The 14,155-nt window shown below is 47.5% G+C and overlaps 1 long non-coding RNA gene across 1 annotated transcript; it reads right to left on the reverse strand.

The window, feature by feature from the left end:
* Positions 1 to 2,418: 2,418 nt before the first annotated feature.
* On the reverse strand, positions 2,419 to 3,163 carry LOC146821703 (uncharacterized). The gene is made up of 3 exons (XR_014962757.1): positions 3,070 to 3,163; positions 2,909 to 2,965; positions 2,419 to 2,828 (listed from the first exon to the last, which is right to left on the reverse strand). It is a non-coding gene; the product is annotated as an uncharacterized LOC146821703 (long non-coding RNA).
* Positions 3,164 to 14,155: the final 10,992 nt, after the last annotated feature.

The following is a 14,155-nucleotide window of genomic DNA, read 5'->3' on the forward strand; positions in this document are numbered from 1 at the left end:
TGCCCAAGACAGTGTGAGGACTCTGAGCAGAGAGAGCTCCTTTTCCAGCTGCAGCGAACGCGAGCAGGCTGAGAAGCTAGTTTATGCAACGATTCTCATGCAGAGCTATGAGTGTTTCTGCTGACTTTGCATTTGAGAGGTGAACTGCAGATAACGACTCCCCTTGATATGCACTCTGGTATAAATAGTTGTCACTGCCTAAGCTAGAAAATCACTTGCGCTGAATTGTGACACTGTAGCTTCTTTATCAGTATTCTGCCTGTGTGCTTGCGTAACCATGCTTGAATTTTATCAGTGCTAGCAATGAAAATAAAAATGCACTCAGGGAAAGCACATATGGATTTGTCATAATAAAAATCACAAAAAATGGTTATTCTGCCCCACACGCCCTGACACCGAACAGACATATTTTTTGTGTGGATAACCACATTCTGCACAAAAAAATGCAAGTAAATCACACAGATAGAGCTAGTGCTGGACTGTTCCCATTGGGCGCTGGGTCAAGATTGATTTGCATATGGCTGAGTCCAAACTGGAATGGCATGGTGAGCGAAAAAACAATGGATTTAGGCCCAGATCTCTGTACTGGGGTGAATGTATGACATTGTTCTGCATTCTGTCCATTAATTGTTCTTTTTGCATTTGTCACCCCGTGTGGGACAGAGACGTCGGTCCCGTGCTCTCCATGCCACTGGAGTCAAGCTATCCTGACTGATGAGGGCTGAAAGCCCGAAACCGGTCCTAGGATGCTTGTTTCCAGTCCAGGTAGGACCTGGCCTGGCAGTTCAGGCTAGACTGTTCCCATTGGGTGCAGGGTCAAGGCTGATTTGAAAATATGGTTGGGTCCTAACTGGAATGGCATGGTGAGCAAAAAAACGATGGATTTAGTCCCAGATCTCTGTACTGGGGTGAATGTATGATATTGTTCTGCATTCTGTCCATCAATTGTTCTTTTTGCATTTGTCACCCCGAGTGGGACGGGCATGCCCAGACTTGGGTCTCGTGTTCTCCATGCCACTGGAGTCAAGCTATCCTGGCTGATGAGGACTGAAAGCCCGAAACCGGTCCTAGGATTCTTGTTTCCAGTCCAGGGAGGACCTGGCCTGGCAGTTCGGGCTGGACTGTTCCCATTCGGAGCAGGGTTAAGACTGATTTGCATATGGCCAGGACCAATCTGCAATGGCATGGTGAGCAAAAAAACGATGGATTTAGGCCCAGATCTCTGTACTGGGGTGAATGTATGACATTGTTCTGCATTCTGTCCATCAATTGTTCTTTTTGCATTTTGTCACCCCGAGTGAGACGGGCATACCAGACGTGGGTCCCGTGCTCTCCATGCCACTGGAGTCAAGCTATCCTGGCTGATGAGGGCTGAAAGCCCGAAACCGGTCCTAGGATGCTTGTTTCCAGTCCAGGAAGGACCTGGCATGGCAGTTCGGGCTGGACTGTTACCATTGGGTGCAGGGTCAAGACTGATTTGCATATAGGTGGGTCCAAAGTGGAATGGCATGGTGAGCAAAACAATTATGGATTTAGGCCCAGTTCTCTGTACTGGGTTGAATGTATGACATAGTTCTGCATTCTGTCCATCAATTGTTCTTTTTGTAGTGGTGGAAGTGGGCTGACCCATTTCATCATGCTATATGCTGTGATGGGTAGAAGAAAAATGTTTCGGACAATTAAAAAAACCAATGGATTAACACTGATGACCAAAAGGCCCTCCTTATAACTATTTATGTTACATATGATTTTTGAAGCCACAATAGTGTGCGAATTAACTAAAGCTGTCTCATAGGCTAGACCTAAAAATACAAACACATGCAATACTGAAGAAAAATATCCAAAATGCTTTCTTCAGCACATACTGTAAGTAGACACCAAATTATAAAAGCTGTAATCGCCTCTTTTAGTTTGCTTTCCCCTTTAGGGTTTTGTAGTGTCCTGAGAGATGGGGCACGAGGGCACTAGGACCTCGGAGGAGGTCAGAGTGCCGGACAGGTCACCGGACACCAGTTCCGGTCAGGGGGGAAACACGAGCACACACACAGGAAGCAGGGGACGAGGCAGGACGTGCAGCATGCTGGCTGCAGAGCAGATACAATAAAAGAATCGACAACTTACTTGGTGTCGCTGTGATTACTGCGACGCGACAACTGGCGACGAGGCGGGATCGAAATCCACACGTCGCGGCGACTGTCGGAGCCCACCCGGTCGCGGAAAGAAGATCGGAGCCAGGAGCCCACCCTGGTCCGAAGTGCCCAGCAAGAAAAGAACATCGTTGCGGGAGCCCACCCCGGCGCTGCTAAGAGAAGTAAGAGCTTGGTATATGAAAAAACAGTCACAGTGGAGCAGTTTATCTTAATAAAAACACAAGTATGTGAGTATACACTTAAATCGAGTTATGACAACACCTTATTGAGATACACAAATGACCTCATTTAATCATATTCAGCATAGAAAAGGGTCAACATTTCAACCTATTAAATAGACAAATGCATGTCACAATCATCATTTTCAATTACTACGGGTGTAAGTGAAGTGAAAAGTGCAACATAAATCGGGATAAGTGCAGACAAAGTGAAGGGGAAGGTCGTGTGTTTTAGAACATCCAAAATGAATTTGAAGACCTAACCTGCCACTCGAATGGCAATAACACAAATGCAATAACATTAGCAAGAAAAGCAGTTGTACAATCACTGTCAGTCTTGTGTATTAAACAAAGGGAAAAGTCGTCGACGTTTCGACCCCTAATCGAGCCAGCAATTAGGAAATCTTGGAAGCGGGGTCTTCTTCAGGACCAGCGGGGGGTAGGGAAGAAGGACTTACACCTAGAGATAATGAGTAGTATTAATACGGTGTGTCTCTAGGATCATTAATTGTCATGAGGTAGAAATAAGATGATATTTACCAGCAACAGCAAGGAAAACTCATGCTGGATTATTTGTGGAGTGGGCCCGAACGGCTCCTAAAACAAAACAAAAACAAAAAGACGGAACAAGGGGAGATTGTACATCTGTATGAGGTCTCAATTGGGGCCTGTTGGCCAAAGCAAGATGGTGTATTACTCACCATTCAATGTTGAACAACCGGTGCTATTGATGGCAATATTCTTGTCGGTATGTGATGAATCACAGTGGGCAGTGGTTCAAAAGTAACCAACGCTGGGGGGGTAAAGAAATTGAATTTCAAATCACCACTTAGTTTGAAGATGTACCAAAACCAAATAAGGTACAAACATCAAAGGGCCCACACAAGTGACGGGAAAACTATGGGGGCAAATGTATCTAAAAATGTCTAAAAAGGGAGTCACCGTGAGGGGACATCAAGGGTAACTATGGGCAGCGCTGCGGGGTTTGGAGGATATGAATCCGCTAAATTTAAGAAGAACATCCAGCGTGTTATGGACTTAACACGTAACAAGCCCCAACCTCTGAAAGCCCGGACAATAAGTATGAGGCAGGCGAAGATGAGAGATTAAGCTCGCAGCGTTTCACAAAATCAAAACTTGAAAAAATATATAAAACCGCCTAACGGCTCTAAAGCATGGAAACTAATTACATATGGTTCTTATTATAACTCAACCCAACTACGATGTGGCCAACAACGGAAGAATAGCAAATGGAGAGGTGAAGAGGGGCAGCTTTTAATCTCTTAGTGGAGCAAAAAGAAAGTGAGAAGCGCGGTGAATTGCAATCTCTTGGAAGACGCGCGCTTGCTCCGCGGCATGACATACCTCCCAGGTAGCGTCGACAACATCTGACAGCTAACCCTGGGAAGTGTCAGGTCGCTCATTAAGTAACTGACGAAAACAAGTACGTCAGCAAGAGGCACGTGACGAGCCCATTGGACCGGGGCAGGGGGTGTGTCTGTAACAACGCAGCTGAAAGCTCAGATGCTGCAAAACTGAAAGTGTTAACCCGTGATCGACAGACAGCGTTCAAAGGCGCGCGAAGGGCACTTAAATGTGTCAATTGAAACTGCTGTGTTACAGCTTACACTCTAAGTTTCTAGTTTACAACATTGAAGCATAATATTTTCAGCGTTGTGCGTTAATGCAAAAAATAGGTAAAGCCACTTAGTCAAATGTACGTCAGCTTGGAAACCATGAACATGAAAAACAAATCATAGAGCAGCATATAAAATAGAGGCAAGCATTAACGTATCCTATTTAAAATGTATGCAACGAGGTAGTGACCTGACTGCAAAAGCAGCTTACATTCTGAAGCAGAGATAAATCGCCCTCAACAAGATAACAATATATGTCTAGATAGAGTGTAGTTCAGATTTGGAAGGGAATCAAGGCAATAGTAGGTTCCAGGGGCGGAAAAAATGTGTCATGCAGCAAATGATTATGGATGGTCAAGATTACCCCATATTTTAGGCTAGGTGTTATTCAACAGGGATAATTGTGCATACGTAGCGTCAAGTTCGTTAAGGCCATTGAGGACAGAGTCAAACCTGTCCATCCATTTACATTCACGAGTGTTGAGGATTGCTCCCAGGTCGCCTCCCCTGATACCCAGAGTGATGGCCTCCAGAACTAGCCATTTCATCGATTCAGGGGGGTGATTAAATGCTGAAAAATGTTCAACCATGGGGGCCCCCGTGGTATTGCATCTTATTCTGCTACAGTGTTGTAGGATACGGCATTTAATCCTCTGAGTGGTCTGACCCACATATATCTTATTGCAGGGACAGACAATGGCGTAAATCACATTCTTAGTGTTACAATTTGTCAATGTTTTTAGGGGCACCGTGCAATTGTTCAATTGAAACACTTTAGTTTCAATAGTGAGACCACAGGCTTTACATTGTCCACATTTGACATGGCCTACTGGTGCCGGTAGTTGCCACATTGATTCGATTGTTGGCTTAGGCGGTGTGTCCAAAAAGGATTTTACTACTTGATCACGGACATTTCTACCTTTCTTAAAAGAGTGCATGGGTGGTTCGGGAAGATGTAGTTCCGATGATACCAAATGCCAGTGTTTGTTAATGATATGCCGAATTTCGTTACTCCTGGTGTTGAAGGTGGTAACGCATATTAGCCTGTTGGGGTCCTCGGTACGATTCTTTGGAGTTAAAAGCGTGTCCCTATGGTTGAACCACGCTCTCTTGCGAGCTCTCTTAACCAACCGTCTGGGGTAGCCACGTTCAATCAGTCTGGCAATCAAATCATCAGATTCATTGAAGAAATCCTCCTTCCGTGTACAATTTCTCCTGATCCTTAGGAACTGGCCAAAGGGTAGATTATCACGCAGGCCTCTTGGGTGGTGACTCCCATATCTGAGTAGCGTGTTTCTCTCAGTAGGTTTACGGTAAAGAGTCGTATATAGGCACTCATCCGCGGTTTTGATAGAAATGTCCAGAAAGTCAATGGTGGACTTGTCTTTGTGAATTGTGAACTGGATGTCGCCTGTTCTCTCATTGAGCCATTTGAAAAAATTGTTGAGTTCTGAATCACTGCCTGTCCAAATCATGAGGACATCATCGATGTACCGCTTCCAGTACGCAACTTGCCTCTTAAATGGATTAGTAATGTTGTTCACAAAGGTCTGCTCAAAATCGTCCATGTACAGGATCGCCAGGTCCGGTGCAAAGCTGGCCCCCATCGCAACACCTTTAGTCTGCATAAAATACTCATTCTGGAAGAGAAGTAAGAGCAGCGCGAGACTGAAACTGATCAAGCAACTGAAGGAAAGATTAAAATCCCTCTCGCGCGTGAGTTTCAACGAACTCTCGCGAGAGGTGGCAGCCATTTTGAAGTCAGGCGAATTGAGCCAATCAGCGTCCAAGATAGACGGCGGCCATTTTGAAGGGTCAGGCAAAGTCCCGAACAGCGCGAAATCGCGCGAGAGTGCGGCGGCCATTTTGAAGTCAGGCAATTTGGGCCAATAGCAGCACAGGAAGGCCGGGAGGCCATTTTAAGGTCAGGCAAAAAGGAAAATTGACAAACAAAGGTCTAAATAAAAGAGAAAAGACAAGAAAAAGGTGCCAAAGAAGGAAAATAGCACCAGAGGGACAAGAAGGAAGTAAAAAGGAACAAATAAATAAATTAGCAAATAACAGAAAGGAAGGATATGGGTGACGAAGAGACAAGGAGCACACAAGCTGTGTTCCGCAGGCCACTGCCATTCAACATATCGGAACCGCAAGCAGGCATCAGATGGGAGAGATGGCTACGACAATTTGAACGATACATGCGCGCAACGGACGTCGTAGAGAGCAAACAACTAGATTTGCTGGTCAACCTTGCGGGAGACGAAATAGAAGACCTAATGATGACACTACCGAGTGAAAAAACGGCAGATTATAAAGGCGCGAAAGCGTGCCTCACGGAGAAATTCGACCCACAACGCAACATTGATTTCGAAAGATACACGTTCCACACAGCATGCCAGCAACCAGAAGAGAGCATGGACGACTTCGCGACAAGGTTGCGGAAGTTGGTGACGTACTGCGAATTTGATAAGTTTGACAATGAAGAAGCAATAAGAACGCGCCTCATCGTAGGGTGTTTGTCAGTAGAGTTCAGAGCACGCATCCTAAAAGAACCAACGACACTTGAAAAAATACTGACGATGGCCCGCACAGAAGCACAGGCCACGGACCATACCAAACAGATACAAATTGGCAAAGAAAAAGGAACAGCGATGGCGCATCGGATGACGGAATATTTCAAAAGGAACGACAACAGGGAGCAACAACATCCCAGGAAACAAGCGGTCACATGTTACAGATGCGGCCTTGACTTCCCACACGTTGGCACCTGCCCAGCAATGGGCCAGAAATGCAGAAAATGCAACGGGAACAACCACTTCGCAAGCACCTGCATGAGCCGGCAATTTAGGAATGAGAGGGGACGAACAGCTAGACCAAGGACAACAGGCACCAGGCATGCCAGACACATGGAGACAGAAGAGAGAGGATCGTCGGATGAGTCGGACGGACAGACGACGGCTGGGAGAGAAGCACGGCTATACCTCATGTCCGACACACCAAAGGAAGGAAGACAGCAGGAACACATCCAGCTGGTGGAGAAACAGCAAATAAAAAAGACGGCCACAGTAGACATCGACGTCGGGCGCCACAGAACAAAATTTGTGCTAGACAGTGGTGCCACATGCAACATAATGTGCATGTCAGAATACATGAAGATGAGAACAAAGCCAAAGTTATCGCCATCAAAAGTAGATGTGTTCACGTGGGGTTCAAAGACACCCGTAGAAAACACGGGCAAGTTCACTGAAACATTAACATATCAGGACATGACATATCAAGAAGAAATACACGTCCTGAAAGGGGACATCCCTGCACCCTGCCTGCTGAGCAACGTCACGGCACAAGTCATGGGGCTGTTGGCTATGACATATCACATGACAGAAAAAGAGAACATACTGCAAGAATATCCAGAAATACTGCAAGGACTGGGGAAGCTAAAAGACAAACAGGTCACCCTACACATAAACGAAGCAGTGAGACCAGTGGCACAGCATCACAGGAGAGTGCCAATTCACCTACAACCGCAAGTGGAAGAAGAAATAAACAACTTACTGCAGCAAGACATAATTGAGCCTGCAGATGGGCCGACACCGTGGGTATCACCGATTGTGGCAGTCCCGAAGAAAAATACGTCCAAAATACGGATCTGTGTGGACATGAGAATACCGAACACTGCAATATCGAGGGAACGTCATCCAGGACTTCATCTGAACGACATGATCAGCCGGTTGACAGGGGCGTGCCGATTCTCAAAGCTAGATCTGTGCAAAGGGTATCACCAACTAGAGCTGGACCAACAATCAAGGTACATAACGACATTCTCCACCCACCTAGGACTATTCAGGTACAAACGGCTCAGTTTTGGTATCTCGTCAGCGGCCGAAATATTTCAGGAGACAATAAGACAGGTGATACGACCAGTACATAACAGTTTCAACTACAGCGACGACATCCTAGTGTTTGGGAAATCGGACGGAGAACATGATAGTGCCCTAAGGCAAGTGTGCAAACAACTAAAGCAGGCTGGATTAACACTGAATGGAGAAAAGTGCGAGCTAGGGAGGAGAGAACTGATATTCTTCGGACACATATTCTCGGAAAAAGGGATGAGGCCTGATCCCAGCAAAGTGGAGACGCTGAAGAATACAAAGCCACCGTCAGATGTGGCAGAAATAAGATCATTCCTAGGCCTGGCAAGCTACTGTGCCAGATACATACAAGACTTTGCCACGGTGAGCACGCCGCTGAGAGAACTAACGAAACAAGGCCAGAAATTTGTCTGGTCTCAACAATGCAATGAATCGTTCAAAGAGATCAGGAAGGCCGTGATGACTGTGGAGCACCTCGCATACTTCGACCCGCTGCTTTGCACCGAGCTGACGGTCGATGCCAGCCCAGTGGGTTTAGGTGCAATATTAGCACAACACCTGCCGGGAAAGGAGTCACCAAGGAAGATTGTCTCATACGCCAGCAAAAGCCTGACAGACATTGAGAAGGCGTACTCTCAGCCGGAAAAAGAAAGCTTGGCGGTGGTATGGGCATGCGAGCATTACCACATGTTTGTGTACGGGAAGCCGTTCACCATCATCACAGACCACCAAGCACTAGTAACAATTTACGGCAACCCAGCAGCAAAGATGCCGCCCCGCATCGAGCGCTGGGGCATCCGATTAATGGATTACGATTTCAAAATTGTCCACAAACCAGGGAAAGAACATAATCCAGCAGACTACATGTCGCGACATCCCCTGCCGCACGCTGAAAACAAGGCCTCAATGGCAGAAGAATACTTGAACTTCGTGTTAAAGCAAAGCACGCCGGCACCGGTAACTCTAACAGAAATAGAGAGAGAAACGGCAAAAGATGACACTCTTCGAGCGGCCAGAGAAACGATGAGACAGCAAAGGTGGAGGCACGTAAACAACAACTGCACTTGGAAGGCAGGAGTAAAGAAGGAGGAGATGCTGGCTCTACAGAAAATCAGCGGGGAACTGTCGGAGACCAACAGTGGAATTGTAATGCGGGGCACCAGGATAGTCATTCCAAGCTCACTACGACGACAAGTGGTCAACATTGCACACGAGTCACACAGAGGCATAGTAGCGACAAAGAAGTTGCTGAGAGAAAAAGTGTGGTTCCCTGGATTAGATCGTCTAGTAGAAGATACTATTGCGGCCTGTCACCTCTGTCAAACGACAGGTCCACCTGCAAGACAAGAACTACTACAGATGTCGGAACTGCCAAGGGCTGTATGGACAACAATGGCGGCCGATTTCTATGGACCTCTAGACGCGGGAACGTACCTACTGGTCATCATAGACGAATACTCCAGATTCCCCATTGTGAGATCGGTCTCCTCAACGTCAGCAGCCGCAACATTACCGGTTCTGGACGACATATTTGCAGCATGGGGCTCGCCAGAGACACTGAAAACGGATAATGGTCCTCCGTTCTCAGGAGAGGAATTTCGAAGGTTCATGGCCTACCTTGGAATACAGCACAGAAAGATAACACCACTATGGCCGCAAGCAAATGGCATGGTCGAAAGGTTCATGGGAAATATCAAGAAGGCAGTTCAGAGGGCGAAGTTGTCACAGATTTCCCTGGGCCAAGCACTATGCCAAATACTGAGAGACTACAGAAACACGCCTCATGGGTCTACAGGGAAATGCCCGGCGGAGCTAGTACTAGGGAGGACAAGCAGAACGAGGCTGCCGCAGGTAGAAGGACTGACAGCACCAGGGCACGACAGCGTGGCAGCAAAAGATGAGGCGGCCAAGAAAAAAATGAAGGAATATGCTGACGAAAGGCGACATGCCATCAAATCACACCTCCATGAAGGAGATACTGTTGTGGTACGACAGAGACAACAACGGAAGTCGGACAGTACATTCGCCCAAGACCCGCTGACGATAACAAAGGTAAAAGGAACAATGGTAACAGCAGAGTCAGACAGCCGACGAATAACAAGGAACAGCTCCCATTTCAAAGGCCTAAAAGAAGAAAAGGACGAAGAGCAAGTGACAGGCATCGAAGAGACAACAAAAAGGGAGAGCCAAGAAGCAGGTACAGAAGAAGCCGCCAGGCCAAAGGAGGGCCAAGGACTTGTGACGAGGCCGAGGAGAGACATTGTGAGACCAAAGAGACTAATAGAAGAAATGTGAGCTGCCACCCTAGGCAGCATCTCGCGAATAACATCTATCGACATTTCACATTTGCAACAGACTATGCGAAAGAAAGTGTCCCATTTCTGATTACCAACGAATGCTACTGTTGTAACTTTTTGTGACAAAAGGGGGAGATGTAGTGTCCTGAGAGATGGGGCACGAGGGCACTAGGACCTCGGAGGAGGTCAGAGTGCCGGACAGGTCACCGGACACCAGTTCCGGTCAGGGGGGAAACACGAGCACACACACAGGAAGCAGGGGACGAGGCAGGACGTGCAGCATGCTGGCTGCAGAGCAGATACAATAAAAGAATCGACAACTTACTTGGTGTCGCTGTGATTACTGCGACGCGACGCGACAGGTTTCTGCCTTCTGTCTCTTTTCTTTAGCAGAACCTAAAGGGAGCTTCACGAAGCATTAAATGCATCTTAGTGTCTTATCTGTATAACTTATTTTGGTCATTTTTTCTCTGTAGTTAAGTTGTTTAAATATTGATGGCATGCTTCCACTGCCTTTAGAACGGAACTCGAACAATGGATTCATTCATTATGTATGTTCTTTGCAAACGCGCATTCCGTGTTCCCTTTCATTCAACCTCATTGTATTGGCAATTGTATCAGGGCACTGCTGCCCCACAGAAGGTTATCGTGCAGGTCATGTTAGTTCACCGCCCTCTCACCTCCATCCTCTCTCCCTCCAATAGCCCCCGCAGTTACAACAGCTCATTTATAAACGACGGATTCCTCCTTATGGTTCAATTGACTGCTGCAGACGGAGCCCGCGCGAGCCCTCGGCCAGACCCATGGTGACGATTAATGTCATGACATTAAAGTCGTAAACCTTTACTCAGTCCGACAAGAGAAACACATTGCGTGATTACGGTATCTGACAAGGGTCAGAGTAGCGAGGCCTCTGCCCATTTGTCGCGTCTTGGTCTTTAGGCAATGGTTACGTTTAGCGAGTCTGGAGGCATTTGGAGGAACAGAACAATCGAATAACGCTCCTTCGGGAATGACCGGCTGACGAAGGCCAATCATAGGCGCTGTGGTAGCCGTCCAGTCCATCCAGGGTTTGGTGTTTGAAAATTCATGGGCCAGGCGGACGGACGGCGCCCGTATCATTGCGCGCTGCGGTGGCTGTCAGTCACGGCGAGCCCGGTGTTTGGTAATTCATGAGCCACGCGCCTGCATGGCACAGCAAGTGGGCAGGGGCTGCTACAGGAAGCTGGCTGGAAATAGCTCCATGAAAATACGAGTCTTGTGCAGTGTTTTACCCTGTGCTGCTCTCCCAAAGCAAGGTCTCTCGTATTTTATGTTTTGCCCATGCGGTATTTCTAGTTTTAATTGGTGAACGGCAGCAGAACCACCAGTTTGTTGTTTATCCTTCCCCGTTATCAATGAAGGAACTTATGACATGCGTGAAATATATAAAACAAGCTCAAACTCGACCGAAAAATTGTCATCGGCTTTAAATAGGCGGGATAGAATAATACACGAAATATTGTACATGTACTAATGAACTGGATGGCCAGGAAACGCCTGCAGCTACTGGAGCTTAGTAGCATGGGGATGCGCGTCGCACGGTTAGCAGCAGTGCTCGTGCCTGTACATTACTGACCATTGATTATGAGCGGGCCATTAGCGGCAATCACTGGCAGAGAATATTGATTTGCAATTCTCCTTCTCTCCTAGTTTGATTATACAATCGTTTATCATCTAAAAGAACGGTCTGGGCATTTTATCTCTCCGGATAATTATCTTTTTGTAAGCCGCTCCTCATTGTGGATTGGGTGACAAACAGCGCGGCGTTTCCGGTTTGCCTGAAAGGAAACATCATGCTATTACTCTTATCTATGTCACGTGACGAATCACACACAGCTGCTTCTGATAACCTATTACAGCGAGTTGGTTTTGATTAATGTTTAACGTCAGAACAAGTACCATATCTTACCCCATGCGAAAACACATGCACACACACATGTCCCCAAAAATAGTTCTCTCCAAATATCAGTCTCCTTAGCCGTGAAAAACAAGTATTGGTAAAGCCAATAGGTCTGGACCAGGGTCGGATTGGTAAAGCGTGCACTCGGGCAATGGCCGAGGGGCCAGTATCGAAGTTCCAGCTGTGCGCTGCCTTTTGGCAGCCTGGGGGCCGATTGGGGCTGTGTCTGGTTTGTATGGCCTGGGACTACCGAACTTCCCCCTCCCCCGCCCTGCGCATAAACCCCATTTACTAATGATGGACATGAGAGGGGAGCTTCTTTGGAGGCGGGGGTCGTACAATGCCCGGCCGTATTTATTAAAATATGAAAACAAAATTAAAATTGAATTAAACAATATTTACACAATTACGCAGAAACATAACATGACATTTGATTACAATTCATATGCACAGATATCAGATGGCTAACCGTAACATATTTCTAATACATAGTTTTTCCTATCCGAATCTAACATCTGGATCATAATCATACATTAATTACTTTCTGCGTATCCTATTTGGGCCTACGGCAAGGTCGCTAACCGGTGTCAGATCCTTATCAATTAGCCACGCCCTCCCGTAGGAGTGCGCATGCGTAGAGGGCCCGATTACCGAGAGGGTACTTCCCCCCGTTACCCCTAAACGTTCCCTGAATTCCATTAAAAATGGGGGCTCTTGCACTCTGCACCATTTAGTGATGTCCATGCCAGTGCGGGGTGGCCAACCAGCCTAAAGAAAGCGGGACTCCCCCCTTTCCCCGCACCCATCCAGCCAACCGAAAGTACCGTCCCTGGAGTTATAGGAGAGACCCCTTGTCCCTCCCCCTGGACTCCGTCCGAGAATGGCACCACCCCTAAGGTCCTTAAATTTACTGCTCACCAGTCATGACCTTACCGCCTGACTAAGGAATAGCAATAAATACGATGATTGATGACCTGTAAACGGGAAAACGCCTAAGGAACAAAACCATACCGTCAACTTCATAACACAATGACCATATTGCTACAGGGGATGGTGGGTGGGCAAACAAAGGTTGGCAGCCTCCTAGAGGCTGAGTGCAGCAGGCCTGAGAGCGCGGGACAAAGAGTCCGACTCCCGCGCTCACCGGCCTTTTATCACTACTACTGGGGCAAGCTGGTTCTAACCGGCCCGCCCCCTGTCCCCCCTTGACCCGGAGGCGCCTTAATCGCTTCCGGGTCAAGGGGTAGCCCCTGCCAGCCAATCCCTGCCGCGGCTCGTCCACCGTGTCATGCTGACGCGGTGGAGCGTGCCGGGCCCGGGAGAGCAGGCGAGGGGAAGAGGGGGTCAGCGCCCCGCCATACTTGCAGCAGGGCCGATACCGGCCCCGCCTTTCTCTATGGCCTGGGACTACCGAACTTCCCCCTCCTCCACCCTGCGCATAAACCACATTTACTAATGATGAACATGAGAGGGGAGTTTCTTTGGAGGCGGGGTTCGTACAACCCCCGGCCGTATTTATTAAAATATGAAAACAAAATTAAAATTGAATTAAACAATATTTACACAATTTACGCAGAAACATAACATGACATTTGATTACAATTCATATGCACAGATATCAGATGGTTAACCTTAACATATTTCTAATACATAGTTTTTCCTATCCAAATCTAACATCTGGATCATAATCATACATTAATTACTTTCCGTGTATCCTATTTGGGCCTACGGCAAGGTCGCTAACCGGTGTCAGATCCTTATCAATTAGCCACGCCCTCCCGTAGAAGTGCGCATGCGCAGAGGGCCCGCTTACCGAGAGGGTACTTCCCCCCCCCCGGTTACCCCCATACGTTCCCTGAACTCCATTAAAAATGGGGGCTCTTGCACTCTGCGCCATTTAGTGACGTCCATGCCAGTGCGGGGTGGCCAACCAGCCTAAAGAAAGAGTGACTCCCCCCTTTCCCCGCACCCATCCAGCCACCTGGATGTACCGCCCCTAAAGTTATAGGAGAGACCCCTTGTACCTCCCCCTGGGCGACCCCATC

This window comes from Triturus cristatus, chromosome 6 (assembly GCF_964204655.1).
Source record: "Triturus cristatus chromosome 6, aTriCri1.1, whole genome shotgun sequence".
NCBI lineage: Eukaryota > Metazoa > Chordata > Amphibia > Caudata > Salamandridae > Triturus > Triturus cristatus.